General features: G+C 51.9%; 1 protein-coding gene across 5 annotated transcripts in view; it reads left to right on the top strand.

The window, feature by feature from the left end:
- SLC35F4 (solute carrier family 35 member F4) overlaps positions 1 to 26681 on the top strand; it is a 277284-nt gene that overhangs the window by 168481 nt on the left and 82122 nt on the right. The window contains exon 1 of one of the 5 annotated variants that reach the window (XM_064150371.1): positions 857 to 889. The exons of the other annotated variants lie outside the window; for them this stretch is intronic. The gene's annotated coding sequence lies outside the window, so the exon portion shown is untranslated. Of the gene's footprint in view, positions 1 to 856; positions 890 to 26681 lie in introns of those variants that run through there. 5 annotated transcript variants of the gene reach the window in all.

Raw genomic sequence — 26681 nt, 5'->3', positions numbered from 1 at the left:
GTCCAGGCAGACTCCATCCACAGCCTGCCCCACATTCACCAGGCAGGAACCTGTACATAAAAGGAGATCAGGTTGGTGGGGCAGGACCTGCCCTTCCTAAACCCATGCTGGCTGGGCCTGGTCCCTTGGCCATCCTGTAGGTGCTGTGTGATGGCACTCAAGAGGAGCTGTTCCATGCCCTTGCCTGGCACTGAGGTCAGGCTGACAGCTCTGTAGTTTTCTGGCTCCTCCTTCCAGCCCTTCTTGTGGATAGCATCACATTGGCAGCTTCCAGTCTTTGGGGACCTCTCCAGTGAGCCAGGACTGCTGATAAATGATGGAGAGTGGCTTGGGCAGCTCAGCTGCCAGCTCTCTCAGCAGCCTAGGATGGATCCCATCTGGTCCCATGGACTTGTGAGGATCCAAGTGACTCAGCAGGTCTCCTACTTCTTCCTCATGGATCAGAGGGGGACTGTACTGGTCCCTGACTCCATCCACCACTTCAGGAGTCCAGCTGTCCTGGAGACAACCTGTCCCACTAGTGAAGGTTGAGGCAAATCAGAGAATATCAGGGGCTGGAAGGGACCTCAGAAGGTCACAGAATCACAGAATGGTAGGGGCTGGAATGGGCCTTGAAAGATCATCTATTCCAGCCCCCCTGCCAGAGCACAACCACCTCTATCAGATCACACTGGGACACCGTATCTGAGCCATTTCCACCCTACCCACCCCACTTAGCTCCTCTTCCCCCTCCAAACCCACAGCACCTGGGCTCTGTTGAAGTCTCCTCCCACTCCAGGTGTGGCCACTTTGCCCTTCCTGCCCCCTCCCCTTTTTAATCCCCCCAGGAAAGGCAGAAGCCCCAAGCTGTGCCTGTCTGAGCAGAGGGATCCTCCTCCTGTCATCACTGGTGAGTCCCCATGGTGCACACTGGGTGAGTGGCGGAGGGGATCAAAGGCCAGGGGGCCTGGTGGTCCCCCAGTTACATAGCAGCAAGCTTGATGGTCATATTGTTGTCAGGGCTGGAAGGGACCTCAAGGAGTGTCTAGTTCTAAGTCCTCTGCCACTGGATCAGGTTGCTCAGAGCCCAATCCAGCCTGGCCTGGTTAAAAATCTCCTTGCATGCTGAGAAGTCTGAGTTCTGCTTATTAAATGTGACTACTCTTTCACATCTCTTTCCAAAGGCAGGGAATACTGGAATGGGCTGCCTGGGGAGGTGGTGGAGTCATCGTCCCTGGGGCAGTTCAAGGCAAGGTTGGACGTGGCACTTGGTGCCATGGTGTAGCCTTGAGCTCTGTGGTAAAGGGTTGGACTTGATGATCTGTGAGGTCTCTTCCAACCTTGGTGATACTGTGATACTGTGAATACCAAGAAGCTAATCTCAGGTGTTCCTGACCATCCCATCCAGTAATTCACCACAGACCTGATGCAGATTTGCCATCCAGGTCTTGATGAAGTCAGAATGCTTATCCCAGCTGAACCCTGAGTGCTGATAAAAGTGCTGTCTGCCACCAAAGAAGCCCACACAATCATCTGGTCCAGCCCCAGTCCTGGAGCAGGATCACCCAGAGCAGGTCACACAGGAATGCATCCAGATGGTTCTTGAATATCTCCAGAGAGGAAGACTCCACAAGCTCCCTGGGCAGCCTGTGCCAGTGCTCTGTCACCCTCACAGTGAAAAAGCTCCTCCTCAGGTTCACATGGAACCTCCTGTGCCTCAACTTCCACCCATTGCCCCTTGCCCTGTCCTTGCCTTGCCCCAGCCAGAGCCTGGCTCCATCCTCCTGGCACTCACCCCTTACATATATATAAGCATAATGAGGTCACCTCCTCCTCTCCAAGTTAACAAGCCCCAGCTCCCTTGGTCTCTCCTCATAAGGAAGATGTTCAACTTAATCACCTTTGTGGCTCTGTGCTGGACTCTCTTAAGCAGCTCCCTGTCCTTCTTGAACTGGGGGGCCCAGAACTGGACACAGTACTCCAGATGTGGCCTTCAAAGGGCAGAGTAGAGAGGAACCTCCCTCGACCTCCTAAGCACAGTCCTGCTAATACACCCCAGAATGGCATTGGCCTCTAGCCACAAGAGCATGCTGCTGGCCCATGGCCATCTTTCTGTCCACCAGGACTCCCAAGACCTTCTCCCCAGCAGGTCAGTCCCCAGCCTATACAAGATGAGTTGATGTGTGCCCCTGGGGTGCTGAAAGCTAATAGCACCTGGGCTGTGTTAGTTAGGGTGCAACCAGCAAGGTGAAGAGAATGGTTAGTTCCCTTGTCTTGGCACTGGGGAGGGCACATCTGGACTGCTCTGCTTTGCACCTACAGCTCCCTGCTTTGAGAGAGGATGCCAAATGGGAGAAAATGCAGAGAAGGCCACCTAGGTGCTCTGGGGGGCTGGAGCACAGCATGTGGATGTGGTCTCCAGTTAGTTAGAGCTGTGTTATGTGGGAGATAGGTTCAGAGAATCATAGAATCAACCAGGTTGGAAGAGACCTCCAAGCTCAGCCAGCCCAACCTAGCACCCAGCCCTAGACAGTCAACCAGACCACAGCACTAAGTGCCCCAGCCAGGCTTGGCTTCAACACCTCCAGCAACAGAGACTCCACCACCTCCCTGGGCAGCCCATTCCAATGCCAATCACTCTCTCTGACAACAACTTCCTAACAACATCCAGCCTAGACCTCCCCTGCCACAACTCCAGACTCTGTCCCCTTGTTCTGTTGCTGCTTGCCTGGCAGCAGAGCCCAACCCCACCTGGCTACAATGTCATTTCAGGCAGCTGCAGACAGCAATGAGCTCTGCCCTGAGCCTCCTCTTCTGCAGGCTAAACAACCCCAACAACAACAATGTTAAATAGTTACAGCTTTTGTCCCTGTTGTAGGTTCATCTGTGTAAATCCTCTGCTTTGCTCCTTCAAGTCACCTTTACTGTGACCAGCTACATGTACCTGATTTGCTTCACCTCAGAAATGAGACATAGGTGAGCAATCATTTGAAGTGCCTCAGGGTTCAGGGTTCTATGCTTTGGCCACAGCAACCCCAACCAGCACTACAGGCTGGTAACAGAGTGGCTGAGAGCAGCCTGCAAGGAAGGGACCTGGAGGTGCTGATAGAGTAGCTGAAGCTGAGGCAGCAGTGTGCCCAGGTGGGCAGCAGAGCCAATGGCATCCTGGGCTGGCTCAGGAGCAGTGTGGGCAGCAGGACAAGGGAGGTTCTTCTGCCCCTGTGCTCAGCACTGCTCAGGCCACACCTTGAGTGCTGTGTCCAGTTCTGGGCTCCTCAGTTCAAGAGAGATGTTGAGGTGCTGGAAGGTGTCCAGAGAAGGGCAAGGAAACTGGTGAGAGGCCTGGAGCACAGCCCTGTGAGGAGAGGCTGAGGGAGCTGGGGGTGTGCAGCCTGCAGCAGAGGAGGCTCAAGGCAGAGCTCATTGCTGTCTGCAGCTGCCTGAAGGGAGGCTGTAGCCAGGTGGGGTTGGGCTCTGCTGCCAGGCAAGCAGCAACAGAAGAAGGGGACAGAGTCTCAAGTTGTGCCAGGGGAGGTCTAGGCTGGATGTTAGAAGAAAGTTCTTCCTAGAGAGAGTGATTGGCATTGGAATGGGCTGCCCAGGGAGGTGGTGGAGTCACTGTGGCTGGAGGTGTTGCAGCCAAGCCTGGCTGAGGCACTTAGTGCCATGGTCTGGTTGATTGGCCAGGGCTGGGTGCTAGGTTGGACTGGATGCTCTTGGAGGTCTCTTCCAACTTGGCTGATTCTATGAGGACTCTCAAGGAGTTTTGTGTCAGTGGAGCAGCTGCTGGTCTGTGGTGTCTGAGAAGTAGGGCTTGTGTGGGGTGACAATATCTTGGGAGCTCTTGAAAGGTGAAGTGAGGGAGAGATGCTTCAGTTCTGCTGCACTTTGAGCCCTATTGTGTAGCTGTTCTCATCCTTCTAGAGCCTGTGCCTTAGTCTCTCTTTTGGGCCATATCCTGGATGCCAAAAATGAGCAACTTGTTCTCTCTTCTTTTCTCCCCCTCCACAGTTGATAAACATATCAACAGGATTGTGACCCCAGTCTAGAAAATGTCTGGCTTCTTTCTCTGGCTCTGTTCTTGCTGCTTAATGAGCAGAGGGAGGGTCTCTGCCAGGGTGCTTCTGTGACACCCACTGCTGAGGTGAGAGCAGGTTGGCAGGGTAGGTGTGCTGTGCTGGTGCCTGTATTGCTGAGGTGTTGTCATGCTCTGCAGTGTTCTTGATGCTTTCATGAAGGATGTCTTAAGGTGGATTCTTGTCTTCCCTGTGTTGTTCATGCAGAAGCTCTCTCAGCTTTCCGTGGTGCTGCAGTAGCTGTGGATTTCTGGTCTGGATCAGCAGTGGAGTGACCAGCAGGAGTAGGGAGGGGATCATGTCCTGTGCTCAGCACTCCTGAGACCACACCTGGAGGACTGTGCCCAGTTTTGGTCACCACAGTACAGGAGGGACACTGAGGTGCTGGAGCAGGGGCAGAGAAGGGCAGTGAGGCTGGGGAGAGGTCTGGCAAACATGGCCTGTGAGGAGCAGCTGAGGGAGCTGGGGGTGTTTAGTCTGGAGAAGGGGAGGCTGAGAGGGGACCTTATTGCCCTCTGCAGGTACCTAAAAGGAGGTTGCAGTGAGGCTGGAGCTGGTCTCTTCTCCCCAGTTACTGATGATAGGAGAAGAGGAAATGGCCTCAAGTTGCATCAGGGGAGGTTTAGGTTGGGTGTTGGGAGGAAGTTCTTTACTGGGCAGGTGGTCAGGCACTGGCACAGGCTGCCCAGGGAGGTGCTGGAGTCACCATCCCTGGAGGTGTTTAAAAGCAGAGTGGATGTGGTGCCTGAGGCTATGATGTAGTGATGAAGGTTGGACTGGCTGATGCTGGTGCTCCTTTCCAACCACAGCAATTCACAGTGATCAGATGTTGTGCTGAGGGCTTTGGTTTAGTCAAGGACTTGTCAGTGTGAAACTAAGGATTGGACTCAATGAGCTTGAAGGGCTTTTTCAGGCTAAGAAGTTCTGTGGCTGTTCCCTCCCCATCTCCATTCTTTAGGGCCTGGTACAGCAAAGCTTTTAAGGCCATGGTTTATTCTGAGCTTGCAGGTGATTTCACTGGCAGCAGAGTTTGGATCTGTGTTCCAGTTTCTGTTGTGTGATTGTTTCAGTGATAATCAGAAAGCCAAGATAAGACAGGTACAAGCAGGACATGAGCTCTGAGTGCTTTAACTGCTGGCACATCTGCAGCAAAGCAGCCAGTGGGGAGAGCCTGTGAAGGGATGCACATCCAAAGCAGCTGCTCCAGCTGGCCTGGCCTGCTTCCAGATGTGTGTCTTCAGGAGAAATATGCTCCTTGAATCTCCCTGGCATCTGGAAGGGAGGAGGGCTGCTGGTGCTGGTGGTTCCACAGGGGGACAGTGTCTCTGCTGGTGATAAGCCCAGAAGTGTTACTGCCAATGAGCAGCTCCTCTGTCAGTCATCCAGTTGGTTCTGTAATGCTAATGAAGTGCAAGGCTTTACCCAAGGTCTCTGTTTTGATGACTAAGCCATTGCAAGTGTGAGACAGAGAAACACTTGAGCCGTTTTCTGCTTTGGAAGGGACTGCTGCTCTTTGGTTGATTTGAAAGCCAGTTTATGGTATCAGCTCAAAGGCAGCTTCTCTGCTGCTTCCCAGTTAGAAGGCTTATTTATTGATGGGTGGCTGAGGTGAGGGAGTGAAAACTCTTCCTTTTGCTCCTAGGAGAGCTGCTTCCTGTGAAAGAGGTCATTTCTCTTCTCCTTATTTATCTTGGGGAGTGTGATGGTAGCAGTGGTGCTGGTGACTGTGTTGGTGCCTTGGTGACTCTATTTATCAGAAGTGGCCTGGGTGACTCAGTTGTCCTTCTGGGATGCTGTGAGGATGTGCCATGGGCTATGCAGGATGTACAGTTGAGGGATTGCACCTTGCATAGGTAAAGCAATTTGCACAAGGTTCCCCAGGCAGTCTGGGGCAGGGCAGAGATTCAATCACAGCTGTCTACAACTACCTGCAGGGAGGCTGTTGCCAGGTGGGGGTTGGGCTCTTCTGCCAGGCAACCAGCAAGAGAACAAGGGGACACAGTCTCAAGTTGTGGCAGGGTGGGTCTAGGCTGGATGGTGTTAGGAAGTTGTTGTCAGAGAGAGTGATTGGCATTGGAATGGGCTGCCCAGAGAGGTGGTGGAGTCTCTGTTGCTGGAGGTGTTGAAGCCAAGCCTGGCTGGGGCACTTAGTGCCATGGTCTGGTTGCTTGGGCAGGGCTGGATGCTAGGTTGGACTGGATGAGCTTGGAGGTCTCTTCCAACCTGCTTGATTCTATAATTCTATTATCTGGTTCCAACCCTCCTGCCATGCCCAGGGACACCCTACCCTAGAGCAGGCTGCACACAGCCTCAGCCAGCCTGGCCTCAAACACCTCCAGCCATGGGGCTTCAACCACCTCCCTGGGCAACCCAGTCCAGCCTCTCACCACTCTCATGCTCAACAACTTCCTCCTCACCTCCAGTCTCAATCTCCCCACCTCCAGCTTTGCTCCATTCCCCCCACTCCTGGCACTCCCAGACAGCCTAAAAAGTTCCTCCCCAGCTTTTTTGGAGGCCCCCTTCAGATCCTGGAAGGCCAAAAGAAGGTCTCCTCATCTTGGGAGCCTCCTCTGCTCCAGCCTGCACAGCCCCAACTCTTTCAGTCTGTACTCACAGCAGAGCTGCTGCAGCCCTCTCAGCATCCTCCTGGCCCTTCACCTTGCAGCTGGCCACACACTGCTTTGCCATAAATCCTTTGGAAACAGAAGAGCTGCTGGTCCAGGGGGTGGGCAGAAAGTATCTCATTGTCATCTCCTCTTCACTGGGGCTGAGGTTTTATGGCAATAGAAGGAATCCTGGAATAAAAACCAGAAAGAGACTCTTTGAGTATCTGGGGAAAGGGGCTGGGGGTGGGTTGAGCTTTTTGGCTGTGGAAATGTGCCAGTAGCTATTCTGTGCTTACTTTCCCCTTCCTCTTATTCAAACAAAATAACACTGCCCCATCTCAGCTGTGTATTTTTAGTAGTCACATGCTTGCACCTTGCCAGGCAAAGGACTTCTGTGGTTAACTAACAAGATAAAGCTCCCAGCCTCAGTGTTCAGCAAATGACCTCAGTTCTTAATCTTCTTCACTGAAGATAGCAGGTTACTGCACAAAAGGGTGCAGAGAAAATGCATCTGAGGAGCTGCACAATGTTTTCAATAAATCCTGGCTTTAGGTGGATGAAAAATGTAAGAATTTCCTTCTTTGCTATGTTTTAGCATCATTTCTTGGGAGGCAGCTGAGGTTGTGTTTTGGTGTGGTGCTATTTCTTACTCAGCAGCTTTTGACCCTATTGCTCCATTTGAACAAGCCAGATAGAATCATAGAATCAGGCAGGGTTGGAAGGGAGCACAAGGAGCAGCCAGTTCCAACCCCCCTGCCATGCCCAGGGACACCCTACCCTAGAGCAGGCTGCACACAGCCTCAGCCAGCCTGGCCTCAAACATCTCCAGCCATGGGGCCTCAACCACCTCCCTGGGCAACCCACTCCAGCCTCTCACCACTCTCATGCTCAACAACTTCCTCCTCACCTCCAGTCTGAATCTCCCCACCTCCAGCTTTGCTCCATTCCCCCCAGTCCTGGCACTCCCTCACAGCCTCAAAAGTCCCTCCCCAGATTTTTGTAGCCCCCTTCAGATCCTGGAAGGTCACAAGAAGGTCACCTGGGAGCCTCCTCTGCTCCAGCCTGCACAGCCTCAACTCTTTCAGGCTGTGCTCACAGCAGAGCTGCTGCAGCCCTCTGAGCATCCTCCTGGCCCTGCTCTGGACACTCTCCAGCATCTCCACAGCCCTCTTGTCCCAGGGACTCCAGAACTGAATGCAGCACTCCAGGTGGGGTCTCAACAGAGCACAGCAGAGGGGGAGAATCACCTCCCTGGCCCTGCTGGCCACACTTCTCTTGATGCAGCCAAGATATAGATCTTGGCTTTGTTTGATCTTGCACATTATTCTTACTGGAATAACCATTAATGATTAATATTAAACTCCTCTAAATTTCATGATTAATTTGTTGGTATTTGAAAGCAGAAAACTGCTGCAAGAAGCCAGTGTGGACTGGGAAGTGCTTAAGAGCCAGGCTTTGCTGGCTCTGCTGTTTAGATTAGCATATTCCATGCTAGGCTTGGCCAAGGGAACTCAAGCATGCCCAGCAGTGACTGGAAGTCAAAAGGCAAAACAAAACAGCTAAGGAGGTTTTCAAAAGCATTTTAGTTTGGTGTTTCTTTATGGGGTTTGTTTGCTTGTTCCCAAGTGCATCAGATTGTTTTTCTTTCCCTTGCTTCCAAATGATGCCATGGAATCATAGTATTGACCAGGCTGGAAGAGACCTCCAAGAGCATCCAGTCCAACCTAACACCCAGCCCTAGACAATCAACCAGACCATGGCACTAAGTGCCCCAGCCAGGCTTTGCTTCAACACCTCCAGCCACAGACTCCACCACCTCCCTGGGCAGCCCATTCCAATGCCAATCACTCTCTCTGCCAGGAACTTCCTAACAACATCCAGCCTAGTCCTGCCCTGGCACAGCTTGAGACTGTGTCCTCTTCTTCTCTTGCTACTTGCCTGGCAGCAGAGCCCAACCCCACCTGGCTACAGCCTCCCTTCAGGGAGCTGCAGACAGCAATGAGCTCTGCCCTGAGCCTCCTCTGCTGCAGGCTGCACACCCCCAGCTCCCTCAGCCTCTCCTCACAGGGCTCTGCTCCAGGCTCCTCACCAGTTTGTTGCCCTTCTCTGGACACCTTCCAGCACCTCAACATCTCTCTTGAATTGAGGAGCCCAGAACTGGACAGAGCTCTCCAGGGGTGGCCTGAGCAGTGCTGAGCACAGGGGCAGAAGAACCTCCCTTGTCCTGCTGCCCACACTGCTCCTGAGCCAGCCCAGGATGCCATAAGAACTTAAGTTATGTAATGAGAACTTGTTATGCCATGTCCACTCTGCTTCACTCATCTGCTTCTCCTTCCTGTGATCCTTGCCTGAGAGGGACTTGTGACTGTGGAGATAATTTTATCTCTCTATATATGTCGTCTTCTGCTCCTTGAAGTGTCTGAAAGCTTCCTCTTTGATGTGATTCTGCTCACCAGAATACATTATACTTTCCCAAAACAAGGACTGTGCTTGTTATAATTATTGCAGAAGTGCTGAGCATTTTCAAGTGCTTTTCATCATCCCCAAATGTGGAAATAGATGACTTGGCACTTTCTTTTTATTGCCAGCTGCTAAAGAGGCCAGTTCTGGATTAGTAGAGCACAGATGAATCCACTGCAGAGGAAGTGTCTGTAGTGGTTGTACAGTGCTGGTATTGTTTAAGCACCACGACTGTGTAATGTTGGAGACTGTGGATTCTCTCCTACCTTCTATATATAGATGGTTGGTTGTTGTTTCTATTTTCCTTTAACTTCTTAGAATCATAGAATCAGTCAGGTTGGAAGAGACCTCCAAGCTCATCCAGTCCAACCTAGCACCCAGCCCTGGCCAATCAACCAGACCATGGCACTAAGTGTCTCAGCCAGGCTTGGCTTCAACACCTCCAGCCACAGAGACTCCACCACCTCCCTGGGCAGCCCATTCCAATGCCAATCACTCTCTCTGACAACAACTTCCTAACAACATCCAGCCTAGACCTCCACTGCCACAACTTGAGACTGTTCTGTTGCTGTTGTTCATTTCTAACTGCAGTCAGTGCTCAAGAGTAGGTGCTGGCACTGAGTTCTAGTGTCTGGTAGAATAAATGGTCCTTCATGCTCTGTTACAGTCATAGAATGGCTTGGGTTGAAAGGAAGGAACCTTTAAAGGTCATCTAGTCCAATACTCATGCAGTCCCCCATGCAGGGACATCTTCAACTAGAGCAGGTTGCTCAGAGCACAAGCACCCTGGCCTAGGATTGGGGCATTAAGAATCATAGAATCAGCCAGGCTGGAAGAGATCTTCAAGAGCATCCAGTCCAACCTAGCACCCAGCCCTGGCCAAGCAACCAGACCATGGCACTAAGTGCCTCAGCCAGGCTTGGCTTCAACACCTCCAGCCACACAGACTCCACCACCTCCCTGGGCAGCCCATTCCAATGCCAATCACTCTCTCTGACAACAACTTCCTAACAACATCCAGACTAGACCTCCCCTGCTGCAACCTGAGACGCTGCCTCTTCTGTTGCTACTTGCCTGGCAGCAGAGCCCAACCCCACCTGGCTACAGCCTCCCTGCAGGCAGCTGCAGACAGCAATGAGCTCTGCCCTGAGCCTCCTCTGCTGCAGGCTGCACACCCCCAGCTCCCTCAGCCTCTCCTCACAGGGCTGTGCTCCAGGCCCCTCCCCAGCCTTGCTGCCCTTCTCCAAACACCTTCCAGCACCTCAACAGCTCTCTTGAATGGAGGAGCCCAGAACTGGACACAGCACTCCAGGGGTGGCCTGAGCAGTGCTGAGCACAGGGGCACAAGAACCTCCCTTGTCCTGCTGCCCACACTGCTCCTGAGCCAGCCCAGGATGCCATTGGCTCTCCTGCCCACCTGGGCACACTGCTGGCTCATGTTCAGCTACTCTCTCCCAGCACCCCCACGTCTCTTTATTCCTGCTTCAGCTTGGCACACTTTTGCTCCTGCTCAGTTCAGTGATGCAGTTAATGAAACAGGCCCAGATGTGTGCTGCAGGTGAAGGGAGAAAGCAGTTGGGAGGCAGAGCATGGCATGAGTACGTGTCCAGGAAGGGATGGAACATTTGAAACTGTCTTTTCTGCCAAAAGCAGCAGCTTGACAAACTGTGTGTAGGGCATGAGTAAGGTCTCTGCAGCCTGGCTGGGCTGGATGCAGATAGCACATCCCCAAGCTGCTGTGGCTCATTTTAACTGCATCCCAGTGCAGTCTCTGCTGCAGCAAGCCAAGAGCTCAGCTGATCTGAGCATCCCAACAACGGCTGTGGTAGCACCAGTCACAACAGCTCTTGGATTTTCACAGCAGGTGGTTTGGTTTATGTATAATTCATACTGTTTGCAGAGAAGGAGCCTGCTGCCCTCTCAGCTGCAGCAGGGAACTGATCCATGCTGGGTGTTTCGCTTTGGACTTCAAACGTGGGCTTTGAATCTCCAAAGATTCCCTCCTTGAATCCAAAGTGTAGTGTTTGGATCTGATTGTTACTCACAGTTCATGAAACTTAGTCACAGGTGCACAAAGTTAGGGGACAGGAGGGCTGCCTGATGAGGAGAGGCTGAGGGACCTGGGGCTGCTTAGTCTGGAGAAGAGAAGACTGAGAAGGGAGTTAATCAATGTTTATAACTGTCTGAGGGCTGTGGGTCAGGAGGTGGGGGACAGGCTCTGCTCACTGCTCCCTGGGATAGGACAAGCAGCAATGGGTGTAAGCTGCAGCACAGGAGGTTCCAGCTCAACACAAGGGGGAACTTCTTTCCTGTAAGGGTCCCAGAGCCCTGGCACAGGCTGCCCAGAGAGGTTGTGGAGTCTCCTTCTCTGGAGACTTCCAAGGCCAATCTGGATGTGTTCCTCTGTGCTCTGTGCTAGATTGTGTGGTCCTGCTGTGGCAGGGAGGTTGGACTTGTGATCTATTTGGGTCCATTGCAAACTCTGACATCCTGTGAGCCTGTGAAAGTAGGGTTAAAGTGCCATGGAGAATCTAATATGATGAGAAGTGCAGTGATGGTTTGTAAGGGTTTGGGTGGTGATGCCAAATACAAAGCACTGGAGAACTGAGCCTGCTGAATTTCAGTGCTTCTGAGACCATACAGGAGTGAGTTCAGTGCATGTGCTCAGAGTTGTCTGCTTATCATAGAATCAACCAGGTTGAGCCCTCCAAGTTTATCCAATCCAACCTAGCACCCAGCCCTGGCCAATCAACCAGACCATGGCACTAAGTGCCTCAGCCAGGCTTTGCTTCAACACCTCCAGGGACAACGACTCCACCACCTCCCTTTAAACACATATGCTTTAAACCCTTAGTTCACTCTTTGCTGTCCTGTTCTCTGCTGCCCTGATGAGGATGGAACTGCTGCTCTAAGGGTTAAATTCCCCTTAAAGACATATGCTTTAAACCCTTGGTTCACTCTTTGCTGTCCTGTTCTCTGCTGCCCTGATGAGGATGGAACTGCTGCCCTAAGGGCTAAATTCCCTTTAAACACATATGCTTTAAACCCTTAGTTCACTCTTTGCTGTCCTGTTCTCTGCTGCCCTGATGAGGGTTAAATTCCCCTTAAACACATATGCTTTAAACCCTTGGTTCACTCTTTGCTGTCCTGTTCTCTGCTGCCCTGATGAGGATGGAACTGCTGCCCTAAGGGCTAAATTCCCTTTAAACACATATGCTTTAAACCCTTAGTTCACTCTTTGCTGTCCTGTTCTCTGCTGCCCTGATGAGGATGGAACTGCTGCCCTGATAAGGGTTAAATTCCCCTTAAACACATATGCTTTAAACCCATAGTTCACTCCTTGCTGTCCTGTTCTCTGCTGCCCTGATGAGGATGGAGCTGCTGCCCTGATGAGGGTTAAATTCCCCTTAAACACATATGCTTTAAACCCATAGTTCACTCCTTGCTGTCCTGTTCTCTGCTGCCCTGATGAGGATGGAGCTACTGCCCTGATGAGGATGGAGCTGATGCCCTGATGAGGGTTAAATTCCCCTTAAACACATATGCTTTAAACCCATAGTTCACTCTTTGCTGTCCTGCTCTCTGCTGCCCTGATGAGGATGGAACTCGTAGGGTGTGAAGTGCTTTGCACATCACCTCGAGCAATGCAGGACTCTGTTGCTTTCTCGCTGTGGGAATGTGCAGTAGTTTCATTCCCAGCCTATGAAATGTGGCAGCTCTAAGAGTAATGCATCTCTCTCAATGCTAAACATCTTGCAGTGTCTGTGGGTTGCACAGAGATACCAGAGAAGGTAAAAGTAATGTGTATTGAGAGTAGCTTAACCTTATGCTGCTGCCTGCTTCCCTTCTAGAAAGTCCATCTGCAAATACAGAAATGGGCTCTACAGGTATTTGCCAGCCAGGTGCTTTTGGAGTGGCACTAAGTGTCTGCTTACACCTGGATGTCCAAATGAAACCCTTGGGGACCAGTGAGAAACACCACTGACAGATTCACATAGGCTTTACTGGGCTTTCCAGTATGCCCTGCACACTCCAGTTACTGCTTACAGAACTTTTCCACTCAATAGAAGTTCCATGGTCATGTGGGCTAAAAGGACATACAGCTCTGTGATGGTTTGGGTGTTCCCTGCCCCCACACACTTAAGAATCAACCAGGCTGGATGAAACCTTCAAGATCATCCAGTCCAACCTAGCACCCAGACCTATCCAGTCAACCAGACCATGGCACTAAGTGCCTCAGCCAGGCTTTGCTTTGACACCTTCAGCAACACAGACTCCACCACCTCCCTGGGCAGCCCATTCCAATGCCAATCACTCTCTCTGCCAACAACTTCCTCCTAACGTCCAGACTAGACCTCCCCTGGCACAACTTGAGACTGTGTCCCCTTGTTCTGTTGCTGCTTGCCTGACAGCAGAGCCCAACCCCACCTGGCTACAGCCTCCCTTCAGGGAGCTGCAGACAGCAATGAGCTCTGCCCTGAGCCTCCTCTTCTGCAGGCTGCACACCCCCAGCTCCCAGGAGATGGTTGTGCCTCTCCATGCCAGCTTCTCTAAGCTTCACTGTAAGCAGTACTACAGGCTGGGGCCAGAGTGGCTGAGAGCAGCCAAGCAGAGAGGGAGCTGGGGGTGCTGGGAGAGAGGAGCTGAAGCTGAGGCAGCAGTGTGCCCAGGTGGGCAGCAGAGCCAATGGCATCCTGGGCTGGCTCAGGAGCAGTGTGGGCAGCAGGACAAGGGAGGTTCTTGTGCCCCTGTGCTCAGCACTGCTCAGGCCACCCCTTGAGTGCTGTGTCCAGTTCTGGGCTCCTCAGATCAAGAGAGATGTTGAGGTGCTGGAAGGTGTCCAGAGAAGAGCAGCAAGGCTGGGGAGGGGCCTGGAGCAGAGCCCTGTGAGGAGAGGCTGAGGGAGCTGGGGGTGTGCAGCCTGCAGCAGAGGAGGCTCAGGGCAGAGCTCATTGCTGTCTGCAGCTCCCTGAAGGGAGGCTGTAGCCAGGTGGGGTTGGGCTCTGCTGCCAGACAACCAGCAAGAGAACAAGGGGACACAGTCTCAAGTTGTGCCAGGGGAGGTCTGGGCTGGATGTTTTTAGGAAGTTGTTCCCAGAGAGAGTGATTGGCATTGGAATGGGCTGCCCAGGGAGGTGGTGGAGTCTCTGTTGCTGGAGGTGTTGAAGCCAAGCCTGGCTGGGGCACTTAGTGCCATGGTCTGGTTGGTTGGGCAGGGCTGGGTGCTAGGTTGGCCTGGATGGGCTTGGAAGTCTCTTCCAACCTGCTTGATTCCATGATTCTCTGAAATTCAGAGGTGCTGCTGCAGAAGCAGTGACAGCTGTCTCAGGGGGGTTAATGTGTTTACTTAGAAGATGACCCTGTCTGTGAATGTACTCTTGACTGGAAGTGAGAACCAGACTAGCAGACATCTCAAGAGGTGTGTGTTCTGCTGTACCTGATCTGGGGGAAGATTTTAGCAGAGAGATTGGATGTTGTCAGGTGGGTAACACAAACAGGACGAGCTGAGAGAGTTGGGGTTGCTGAGCATGGGGAAGAGGAGGCTCCAGAGAGACTTGAATGTGGATTTTCAGTATTTAAAGGGGCCTAAAAGATGGGGAATGACTTTTTACCAGGGTCTGCTGTGAGAGGACCAGAGTTGATGGTTTTAAACTAAAAGAGAGGAGATTCAGACCAGATAGAAGCAATACACCTTTTACACTTAGGGTAGTGAAACACTGGCAAGGTTGCTCAGAGAGGTGGTAACATTCCAGGTCAGGTTGGATGGGCTGCTGAGCATCCTGGTCTAGTTGAAGATGTCCCTGCTGAGTGCAAGGTTGTTGGACTGGAGGACCTTTAAAGCTTCCTTCCAACCTAAACCATTCTATGATTGTATAAGGCTGGGGACAGAGTGGCTGAGAGCAGGCAGGCAGAGAGGGAGCTGGGGGTGCTGGTAGAGAGTAGCTGAAGCTGAGGCAGCAGTGCCCAGGTGGGCAGCAGAGCCAATGGCATCCTGGGCTGGCTCAGGAGCAGTGTGGGCAGCAGGACAAGGGAGGTTCTTCTGCCCCTGTACTCAGCACTGCTCAGGCCACACCTTGAGTGCTGTGTCCAGTTCTGGGCTCCTCAATTCAAGAGAGATATTGAGGTACTGGAAGGTGTCCAGAGAAGGGCAGCAAGGCTGGGGAGGGGCCTGGAGCACAGCCCTGTGAGGAGAGGCTGAGGGAGCTGGGGGTGTGCAGCCTGCAGCAGAGGAGGCTCAGGGCAGAGCTCATTGCTGCCTGCAGCTGCCTGCAGGGAGGCTGTAGCCAGGTGGGGTTGGGCTCTGCTGCCAGGCAACCAGCAAGAGAACAAGGGGACAGAGTCTGGAGTTGTGGCAGGGGAGGTCTAGGCTGGATGTTGTTAGGAAGTTGTTGTCAGAGAGAGTGATTGGCATTGGAATGGGCTGCCCAGGGAGGTGGTGGAGTCTGTGTGTCTGGAGGTGTCGAAGCCAAGCCTGGCTGGGGCACTTAGTGCCATGGTCTGGTTGATTGTCTAGGGCTGGGTGCTAGGTTGGCCTGGATGAGCTTGGAGGTCTCTTCCAGCCTGGCTGATTCTATGATTCAATGATATGTGTCACAGCTGTAGCCCAGCACTGCTGTCTTCTGCTCCACAAGCAGGCACACAGGACATGTGATTTTCTGCTGATGCTGCCCTTGCAGTCCCTGCAGCAGCACTGCACTGCACACAGCCTGCCCAAGGAGTTCAGCCACCTCCCTCCAAAGAGTGCAATGACCTAGGCCCAGCCACCACATCCATGCCCCATCACATATTGTAGCCCCATTAGAGTCATAGAATCGAGCAGGTTGGAAGAGACCTCCAAGCTCACCCAGCCCTAGCTGGTAGCCTCAGCTTGTGAGCAAGTTCAAGTCAGTCTTGTATCATTTTGTTCCTGGTGGGCTTGATTCTTTCTCAGTTTTGCTTTGCTGTGCTAGCTCATCCTTCAGAGACTGGAGCTGCTCTCTGAGCTTGCTGCTCTCTGCTGCTGTTGGCTAAGGTGGGAAACCAGAGAAGGCTGCTAACCCTGTTTGTGACTGGTCATGACCAAGAGGCTCAGGCTTGTTCCTTTCTGTGACTTGTCAACATAAACAATTCTCCTGGGAGCTGAGAGAAAATCATAGAATCATAGAATCAAGCAGGTTGGAAGAGACCTCCAGGATCATCCAGTCCAACCTAGCACCCAGCCCTGGCCAGTCAACTACACCATGGCACCGAGAGGTCTCTGCTGGTTCTCTGCACCAACCCTCATCTGCACTGCCTTAATTAGCTGGACACTTTTCAGTGATTTACAATTAATAGGGACATTCCCAAAGGTTTGTGGATCTGTTTTCCACTGGCCCTGCCTGTGCCTGTCAGCATTTAACATTGCCATCCAGATTCTTGAGGAGAAGCATAGATTTAAGCAGTCTGAAAGAAAGATTAAGCTCTCTTTTAAGCTAATCTCCATGCAAGAGGAACTGCCTGCTCTTCCTATCTTGGGTTTGAGTAATTCTATTTTACTACAACCTATCTCCAAGGAAGGATTTGAGAGATGGATGTTAGCAGCCCACCTTACAATGATTTCTGCTCTTATTTGCACATGGCAAGGCTGCTGTCAGCAGAGCAGCATTGTTCTCTTGAGAAAGGAGCCCTGGCAGTTGTTGTGCTGCAGCATGGAATCATAGAATCAACCAGCTTGGAAGAGACCTCCAAGCTCAGCCAGCCCAACCTAGCACCCAGCCCTGGCCAACCAACCAGACCATGGCACTAAGTGCCCCAGCCAGGCTTTGCTTCAACACCTCCAGGGACAGAGGCTCCACCACCTCCCTGGGCAGCCCATTCCAATGCCAATCACTCTCTCTGCCAACAACTTCCTAACAACATCCAGCCTAGACCTCCCCTGCCACAACTTGAGACTTGATCTCCATAAACCTACCACTGTTGAGTCCCTTCTCAAGGACCTCAGGTGTGATGTTGCTGGACTGTTTTTCTGACTTTCTTTGCTAATGAATCTCGGAGCAGTTCTTGGCTGAGACACCTGAGGCTGTTCAGTCTGTAAGAGAGAAGACTGAGAGGAGATCTTATTGATGTTCATACATGTCTTAAGAGTAGATGTCAAGAAGGCCTCAGTCTCTTTTCAGTGGTATCCTGTGATAGGACAAGGGGAATGGATATAAACTGGAACATGGGAAGTTCCACCTCAACATGAGAAAAAACATCCTTATAGTAAGGGTGACAGACCACTTGAATAGGCTGCCTATAGGGAATAGAATAGAGTAGGATAGGATAGGACAGGACAGGAGAGGGTAGAATATAATGGGATAGAGTCAACCAGGTTGAAAGAGATCTCCAAGGTCTTCCTCCTAACATCCAGCCTAGACCTCCCCTGGCACAGCTTGAGACTCTGTCCCCTTGTTCTGTTGCTGCTTGCCTGGCAGAAGAGCCCAACCCCACCTGGCTACAGCCTCCCTTCAGGGAGTTGTAGACAGCAATGAGCTCTGCCCTGAGCCTCCTCTTCTGCAGGTTGCACACCCCCAGCTCCCTCAGCCTCTCCTCACAGGGCTCTGCTCCAGGCCCCTCCCCAGCCTTGCTGCCCTTCTCCAAACACCTTCCAGCACCTCAACATCTCTCTTGAATTGAGGAGCCCAGAACTGGACACAGCACTCAAGGTGTGGCCTGAGCAGTGCTGAGCACAGGGGCAGAAGAACCTCCCTTATCCTGCTGCCCACACTGCTCCTGAGCCAGCCCAGGATGCCATTGGCTCTGCTGCCCACCTGGGCACTGCTGCCTCAGCTTCAGCTCCTCTCTCCCACCACCCCCAGCTCCCTCTCTGCCTGCCTGCTCTCAGCCACTCTGGCCCCAGCCCCAAGTGCTGCTTGGGGTTGTTGTGGCCAAAGTGCAGAACCCTGCACTTGGCCTTGTTCAGTCTCATCCCATTGGCCTCTGCCCACCCCTCCAGCCTGGCCAGGTCCCTTTGCAGGGCTCTCCTACCCTCCAACAGCTCCACACCTGCTCCCAGCTTGGTGTCATCTGCAAACCTACTGATGTTGGGCTCAATCCCCTGCTGCAGGTTGTCAGTGAAGATATTGAACAGGACTGGGCCCATGAAAAGTGTCCTGAGTTTTTCTCTTTGAGGAGTTAGACTCTCAGTGTCAGTGGCTTGGTGATTATTTCCACTTTGAACCCAACATACACCTGAGGCAGAGTTGTTGCTAGGAGGTCTACAGGGACTTTGCACCACAGTATTCTCCAGAGACTTCTTGCATGGTACCTGATAGAGCTGCGAGGTCTCTGATCACCACTCACTTCTCTGGGACCTGCCTTTGGGTCTTCAATTTGTCCCTTCTTACAAAGCTTCCTTCCAAAGTCACTGCCTTCAAAGACATTGAGCCCCTTAGTCAGAAAGCCACTTGAGGTCTGTGAGCTCTCAAAAGCTTTGCAAGTGTGGCATTTCAGCCAGTCTGTTACCTGTAGAACAATCCCATGTGTTTCCCAACAGAGAGTCACAGCTAATCTCCTCTGAGACCTCATTAGAACATGCAAAAATCTTCCTCTGTGGACTCATGGCTCAGCCTTGTATCCTGGCAGCAGGAGAGTGCCTGCTACCTATCATTTGTCTTTCTGCCCTGCCCTTCGCTTACAGCAAGGCTGCAGAGAGCTCTTAGGCAAACTGGGGGCACCTGAACCTAGGGCAGCTTTGGAGTAGGAGGTGTTGTGAAGGCAAATTCCTGTGTCTCCCCTTCTGCACAGCTTTAGAATCATAGAATCAGTCAGGGTTGGAAGGGACCACAAGAGTCATCTAATTCCACCACCCCCCTGCCATGCCCAGGGACACCCTACCCTAGAGCAGGCTGCACACAGCCTCAGCCAGCACCTCCCTGGGCAACCCAGTCCAGGCTATCACCACTCTCATGCTCAACAACTTCCTCCTCACTTCCAGGCTGACTCTCCTCACCTCCAGCTTTGCTCCATTCCCCCCACTCCTGGCACTCCCTCACAGCCTCAAAAGTCCCTCCCCAGCGTTTTTGTAGTCCCCTTCAGATGCTGGAAGGCCACAAGAAGGTCACCTGGGAGCCTTCTCTGCTCCAGCCTGCACAGCCCCAACTCTTTCAGTCTGTGCTCACAGCAGAGCTGCTGCAGCCTCTCAGCATCCTCCTGGCCCTGCTCTGGACACTCTCCAGCATCTCCAGATCTCTTATGGAATAGGGGCTCCAGAATTGGATGCAGTACTCCAGGTGGGGTCTCAGCAGAGCAGAGCACAGCAGAAGGGGAGAATCCCCTCCCTGGCCCTGCTGGCCACACTTCTGCTGCTGCAGCCCAGGCTCTGCTTGGCTTTCTCTTCTAACGTGGTTGATTGTATGAATTAATCTTCAATGCATTCTGGTTTGTGCCCATTGTCCCTTGGGCACCACTGGAGAGTCTGGCCCCATCCTCTTGACCCCTGCAGCCTGTTCCAATGCTTCTCACCCTCAATCTTCAATCAGAGCTTCCTGCATTCTGGTTTGTGCCCAGTGCCTCTTGGGCACCACTGAAGAGTCTGGCCCCATCCTCTTGACCCCTGCAGCCTGTTCCAATGCTTCTCACCCTCAATCTTCAATCAGAGCTTCCTGCATTCTGGTTTGTGCCCAGTGCCTCTTGGGCACCACTGAAGAGTCTGGCCCCATCCTCTTGACCCCTGCAGCCTGTTCCAATGCTTCTCACCCTCAATCTTCAATCAGAGCTTCCTGCATTCTGGTTTGTGCCCAGTGCCTCTTGGGCACCACTGAAGAGTCTGGCCCCATCCTCTTGACCCCTGCAGCCTGTTTCAATGCTTCTCACCCTCAATCTTCAATCAGAGCTTCCTGCATTCTGGTTTGTGCCCATTGCCTCTTGGGCACCACTGAAGAGTCTGGCCCTATCCTCTTGACCCTTGCCCTTTAGCTTTTGGTAAGCTATGTCCCTGGTGCTAGTTTTTGCAAGCATTTTGTGCCTACATTTAGCTCTTGAGGTAGGCTTTGGTGAACTGTCTTCTGTTTAAAGTCATTCCTGGTCCCCAGGATTGCCCTATGGTACACTTCAAACTGCTGCACAAGAAAACTTGGGAGCATCTGCTTTGCTTTTACAGACAGAATGCCAGCGAGCTGCTGGGCTGGCCAAAATGCTGTGGTTGTTCAATCACTGAGATGTTCCTCATTGTCAGGTTGAAGTTCTTCCACTTGAGCCTAAAACTGAGGGGTTTTCAACTCTGCATGTGCAGGCAAAGCATCACTTTATGGTAAATGGATTGATTAAATGTTCTGCTTAAGTGAGTTCAGCAAAGTCAAGTGCTAGCAAAACTGGATCATCTTACTCTGCTGAGACATCCTTTTCATTCCCAAGGCTTTTTGAGAAGTCAAAGGGCCTGGTTAAGCTCAATCTTCAGCACTCACAAGTGCCTGAATTTTGCCCAGATGTACTGTACTCAACACTGTTCTAACCCTGTGCTCAGCACTGCTCAGGCCATAGCTTGAGTGCTGTGTCCAGCTCTGGGCTCCTCAGTTCAAAAGAGATGTTGAGGTGCTGGAAGGTGTCCAGAGAAGGGCAGCAAGGCTGGGGAGGGGCCTGGAGCAGAGCCCTGTGAGGAGAGGCTGAGGGAGCTGGGGGTGTGCAGCCTGCAGCAGAGGAGGCTCAGGGCAGAGCTCATTGCTGCCTACAACTACCTGAAGGGAGGCTGTAGCCAGACTAGTGCTGGGTGCTAGGTTGGACTGGATGCTCTTGGAGGTCTCTTCCAACCTGGTTGATTCTATGAGATCCACTGTCTGCAAAGAATCATACAGGTGACAGCTGATTTCTGCTTTCTGCTGAGAAGATTCTTGTGGAAGCAAAACCTGAACTGATATTTTTAATGGGTTCTTGACACAGAAATCCAGGTGCAGGCTTGTTTCCTAACAGTTCATTTTAAAGCTGTTGGTGTTCTGAAGCTTAAACATGTTTACAGTGTGGGCAGCAGGACAAGGGAGGCTCTTCTGCCCCTTTATTTAGCACTGCTCAGGCCACCCCTTGAGTGCTGTGTCCAGTTCTGGGCTCCTCAATTCAAGAGAGATGTTGAGGTGCTGGAAGGTGTCCAGAGAAGGGCAGCAAGGCTGGTGAGGGGCCTGGAGCAGAGCCCTGTGAGGAGAGGCTGAGGGAGCTGGGGGTGTGCAGCCTGCAGCAGAGGAGGCTCAGGGCAGAGCTCATTGCTGTCTGCAGCTGCCTGCAGGGAGGCTGTAGCCAGGTGGGGTTGGGCTCTGCTGCCAGGCAAGCAGCACCAGAAGAAGGGGACACAGCCTCAAGCTGTGCCAGGGGAGGTGTAGGCTGGATGTTGTTAGGAAGTTGTTGTCAGAGAGAGTGATTGGCATTGGAATGGGCTGCCCAGGGAGGTGGTGGAGTCTCTGTGCCTGGAGGTGTTGAAGCCAAGCCTGGCTGAGGCACTTAGTGCCATGGTCTGGTTGTTTGGCCAGGGCTGGGTGCTAGGTTGGACTGGATGCTCTTGGAAGTCTCTTCCAGCCTGCTTGATTCTATGATACAGGGAGTGGCTGTGTGTACTGAGCTGATGAGTCCTCTCCAAAGAGCCACACCAGGTCAACTGAATTTCAGCTGCCATTTAACTGGTGGGAATTACTCTGTCTTAGGCCTGGCTGAGTGCCATGGTCTGGTTGATTGGCCAGGGCTGGGTACTAGCTTGGACTGGATGAGCTGTGAGGTCTCTTCCAACTGGTTGATTCTATGAGATCCGCTGTGCTTGGCTAGACTGGATGAGCTTGGAGGTCTCTTCCAACCTGATTGATTCTATGATTCTAAGTTTCTACATCTTCTATTACTGAAAGAAATAACAGTTTCAGGACATCTTACATCTCTGTTGGATCCCAGCTACCCTGTGACAGCAATAAACACATCACAGTGTGGGCTACTGGAATGATTTGTATTCTGTGTATGCAGAGGCTTTGTACATCACTGGGCTTTGTGCCTGACAACTGCAAGGATGTTAATTATTATGCTGTAATTCATCAGCTGAAGTATCTTGCAGCACTGTTATTAAGCTAAATTCTGAGGGCTTTGCTAGGTCATTAAGCAAAAAGTAAATAAGGACTAATTTGTTCTGTTATTAATCAGCTAATGAAATGCATTCTGAAGTCCTGCTTTCACATGTTCTCTACTGCTTGGCTCAAAAGTAAACAAATTAAGCAGGAATGTGTAAAATTAAGAATGAATTACTCCTCCCATTAATTTGGGAAGATGATTGTTGTATCTGTAAAAGCCCAGGCTAATTCTTAATTGGAGGGAGGCTCAGCAGAAAAAAAGGTTCAGCAGAAACAAAGAAGAATGTGCTGGAATCTTACCCAGAAAAGTAGGTCCTGTGCTAGATCTGGGATGTTCTTCCTGCCTCCTGGTTTGTGGCTCTGCTGTGCTATGCAAATGGAGACTCTTTGCTCTCCCAGTGTAGACAAGGTATGAGTTATTTCAATGTGCCCATGCTTAGCTGGGCCTTATGAGCTTCTCCAGGGGAGGTCTAGGCTGGATGTTAGGAGGAAGTTGTTGGCAGAGAGAGTGATTGGCATTGGAATGGGCTGCCCAGGGAGGTGGTGGAGTCTCTGTGCCTGGAGGTGTTGAAGCAAAGCCTGGCTGAGGCACTTAGTGCCATGGTCTGATTGGTTAGCCAGGGCTGGGTGCTAGGTTGGACTGGCTGAGCTTGGAGCTCTCTCCCAGCCTGGTTGATTCTATGATTCTATTCTATGGTGCAGTCACTGTCCCTGGAGGTGTTGAAGCCAAGCCTGGCTGAGGCACTTAGTGCCATGGTCTGGTTGATTGTCCAGGGCTGGGTGCTAGGTTGGCCTGGATGATCTTGGAGCTCTCTCCCAACCTGGTTGATTCTATGAAAGAACTGCAGAGAGATGGAACAGGGGCCTGGTTCCCAGAGGCAGTTTCTCTTCTACTGAAGTGTCTATTTTTGACTCATGCATATTATGGCACAGCTATTTCCCAGAAGATAGCACAGCTTTTATGTGAAGCCAGCTCTTTCTGCTGACTCCACGTGGCAAGGTAAGGTATTTGGGTTATGGGCTGACATCTGTGAGTTTCCATCAGTGAAATATAGAAAAAGGGCTCATTTCTGCTCTGGATTTTCTGTGGAGCTAAATCCTGTGGTCAGTGTGTGGCTTTTGAGTGATGTGTGGATTATGCATAGCTCAAATAGAGTGGCTTTGTGCAGCTGGCAGTGAATCCATGCTGGTGGAGATGCTATGGATAAAAAGGAGAACTAAGGCACTATTGACCAGGACCACAACAGCTGCTCAGGCCACACCTTGAGTGCTGTGTCCAGTTCTGGGCTCCTCAATTCAAGAGAGATGTTGAGGTGCTGGAAGGTGTCCAGAGAAGGGCAAGGAAGCTGGTGAGGGGCCTGGAGCAGAGCCCTGTGAGGAGAGGCTGAGGGAGCTGGGGGTGTGCAGCCTGCAGCAGAGGAGGCTCAGGGCAGAGCTCATTGCTGTCTGCAGCTGCCTGCAGGGAGGCTGTAGCCAGGTGGGGTTGGGCTCTGCTGCCAGGCAAGCAGCAAGAGAGCAAGGGGACACAGTCTCAAGTTGTGGCAGGGCAGGTCTAGGCTGGATGTTGTTAGGAAGTTGTTGTCAGAGAGTGATTGGCATTGGAATGGGCTGCCCAGGGGGGTGGTGGAGTTGCTGTGCCTGGAGGTGTTGAAGCCAAGCCTGGCTGAGGCACTTAGTACCATGGTCTGGTTGATTGGCCAGGGCTGGGTGCTAGGTTGGACTGGATGATGTGCCCAGAGCTGAAATCTATCACTGTTAGAGCTCTGCAAGTGGAGAGGGATGTAGGGAAACTGAAAAGAGAAACCAGCTGCTGTTGTGCCATTCCTGTCTTCCCTAGCTCAGGCCAAATGAGTGAGCAAAATCCAGAGACAGCCTTGATGGATCCTTCTGTGAATTTCCCTCTGCTTCCTTTGTACTGGTCCAAGTGCTGCTGTAAGACAGCCCCAGAGTGGTGCAGCTGCTGCACCTTTGTTCTTTTTAGCTCCTTTCTTTTCCTCACCTTCAGATGTAACTTATGTCTCTGCCTTTGTAAGGGCTCTGCTGACCTACCCCTGTTCTGTCTGTGATTTCCTGGTTGTCTTTTCTCTGCAGTGTTGCTCTTCACTGCTGTCTCACAAAGTACCTTCACACTTCCACCTCTGCTGCTCTTTGCACAAGGAAGGCATCCTCTAAGCAGCCACATCCTTTCTACTCTGCTTAAAATCTCATCTCCCATTGTGCCTCCAAACCTCTAAAGCAAGTAGAATCATAGAATCAGTCAGGGTTGGAAGGGACCACAAGGAGCAGCCAGTTCCAACCCCCGTGCCATGGCCAGGGACACCCTACCCTAGAGCAGGCTGCACACAGCCTCAGCCAGCCTGGCCTCAAACACCTCCAGCCATGGGGCCTCAACCACCTCCCTGGGCAACCCAGTCCAGCCTCTCACCACTCTCCTGCTCAACAACTTCCTCCTCACCTCCAGCCTCAATCTCCCCACCTCCAGCTTTGCTCCACTCCCCCTAGTCCTGTAACCTCTCACCTAATACCCAAAGACAAACCCCTGGGACTGTTTCTCAAGACTGGCCAGAGGCTCTGAGTTCTGTCTCTGTTCTTACTGCTTGTGGGAACAGAAGCCCTAAGCTTCTGTTGGACTGGATGATGTTGGAGTTCTCTTCCAACCTGATTGATTCTATGATTCTTGGACTGGATGATGTTGGAGGTCTCTTGTAACCTGGTTGATTCTATGATTCCTGGACTGGATGATGTTGGAGGTCTCTTCTAACCTGGTTGATTCTATGATTCCTGGACTGGATGATGTTGGAGGTCTCTTCTAACCTGGTTGATTCTATGATTCCTGGACTGGATGATGTTGGAGGTCTCTTCCAACCTGGTTGATTCTATGATTCTTGGACTGGATGATGTTGGAGGTCTCTTCCAACCTGGTTGATTCTATGATTCGTGGACTGGATGATGTTGGAGGTCTCTTCCAACCTGGTTGATTCTATGATTCATGGGCTGGTTGATCATGGAGATCTCTTCCAACCTGGTTGATTCTATGCTTCCTGGACTGGATGATGTTGGAGGTCTCTTCCAACCTGGTTGATTCTATCATTCTTGGACTGGATGATGATGGAGGTCTCTTCCAACCTGCTTGATTCTATGATTCTTGGACTGGATGATGTTGGAGGTCTCTTCCAACCTGATTGATTCTATGATTCTTGGACTGGTTGATCATGGAGGTCTCTTGTAACCTGGTTGATTCTATGATTCCTGGACTGGATGATGTTGGAGGTCTCTTCTAACCTGGTTGATTCTATGATTCCTGGACTGGATGATGTTGGAGGTCTCTTCTAACCTGGTTGATTCTATGATTCCTGGACTGGATGATGTTGGAGGTCTCTTCCAACCTGGTTGATTCTATGTTAGCCTGCATATGATATGCTTGATTGTGCTTCCACAGGTATAAAAGCAGGGGCAAAAAGTAACAAATGGGCTTGGAATGCTCCACTTTTGTTTAGCTCAGATACTTTGAGTGTCTGGAATTGGTAGGTACTGATGTCAAAGAAGAGTCTGCTGGTAGGTGCCCTCAAGTTGCTGGCAGAACATGGTTTGAGGTGTGGGACTCAAGGCAACGCAGATTCTCCTTTAGAGGACCCTGCCAGATGGAGCAGAAAATGAAGGGAGAAAAAAGAGGAGGCAAACTAGGACATGAACTCTGACTCCACAAGACAGAGTGTGGCCTGGACATGGCTGTCACTGCTCCAGTTCTGCTCTTGCCAGTCACCTCTCCCTGACCTGCTGAGCCATCAGACTTCATTCCTTCCCCAGATGTTTCCAACTGAGTGATCTTCTCTACCCTTCTTCCCTCAAAGGAGCTGAAACCTTAAATCCTTGTGCACTTCCCTGTCAGCTGCTGTTGTTTTGAGTTGAGGGCTGGGTAAGTTGTTTTAAAAGTGCATCCAATTCTGACTGCAGGCATCTGGCACCCTGGAGCTTGGGCTGGAACAGTAGAATAGCTCAGAGGTTTGTGCTGCTTCTTCCTGCCCTGGATGTAGAGTGCCTGCTGCTGTAGGTCTCTGGAAGCAATGAATACCTACCTGAAAGGCAGCATAGAATCATGGAATCATAGAATCAGTCAGGGTTGGAAGGGAGCACAAGGAGCAGCCAGTTCCCACCCCCCTGCCATGCCCAGGGACACCCTACCCTAGAGCAGGCTGCACACAGCCTCAGCCAGCCTGGCCTCAAACACCTCCAGCCATGGGGCCTCAACCACCTCCCTGGGCAACCCACTCCAGCCTCTCACCACTCTCATGCTCAACAACTTCCTCCTCACATCCAGGCTGAATCTCCTCACCTCCAGCTTTGCTCCATTCCCCCCACTCCTGTCACTCCCTGACAGCCTGAAAAGTCCCTCCCCAGCTTTTTGGAGCCCCCTTCAGACCCTGGAAGGCCACAAGAAGGTCACCTGGGAGCCTCCTCTGCTCCAGCCTGCACAGCCCCAACTCTTTCAGTCTGTGCTCACAGCAGAGCTGCTGCAGCCCTCTGAGCAT

The sequence above is a fragment of the Pogoniulus pusillus genome, chromosome 1 (assembly GCF_015220805.1).
Source record: "Pogoniulus pusillus isolate bPogPus1 chromosome 1, bPogPus1.pri, whole genome shotgun sequence".
NCBI classification, from domain to species: Eukaryota; Metazoa; Chordata; class Aves; order Piciformes; family Lybiidae; genus Pogoniulus; species Pogoniulus pusillus.
This window is presented reverse-complemented; position numbering and strand designations above follow the sequence as displayed.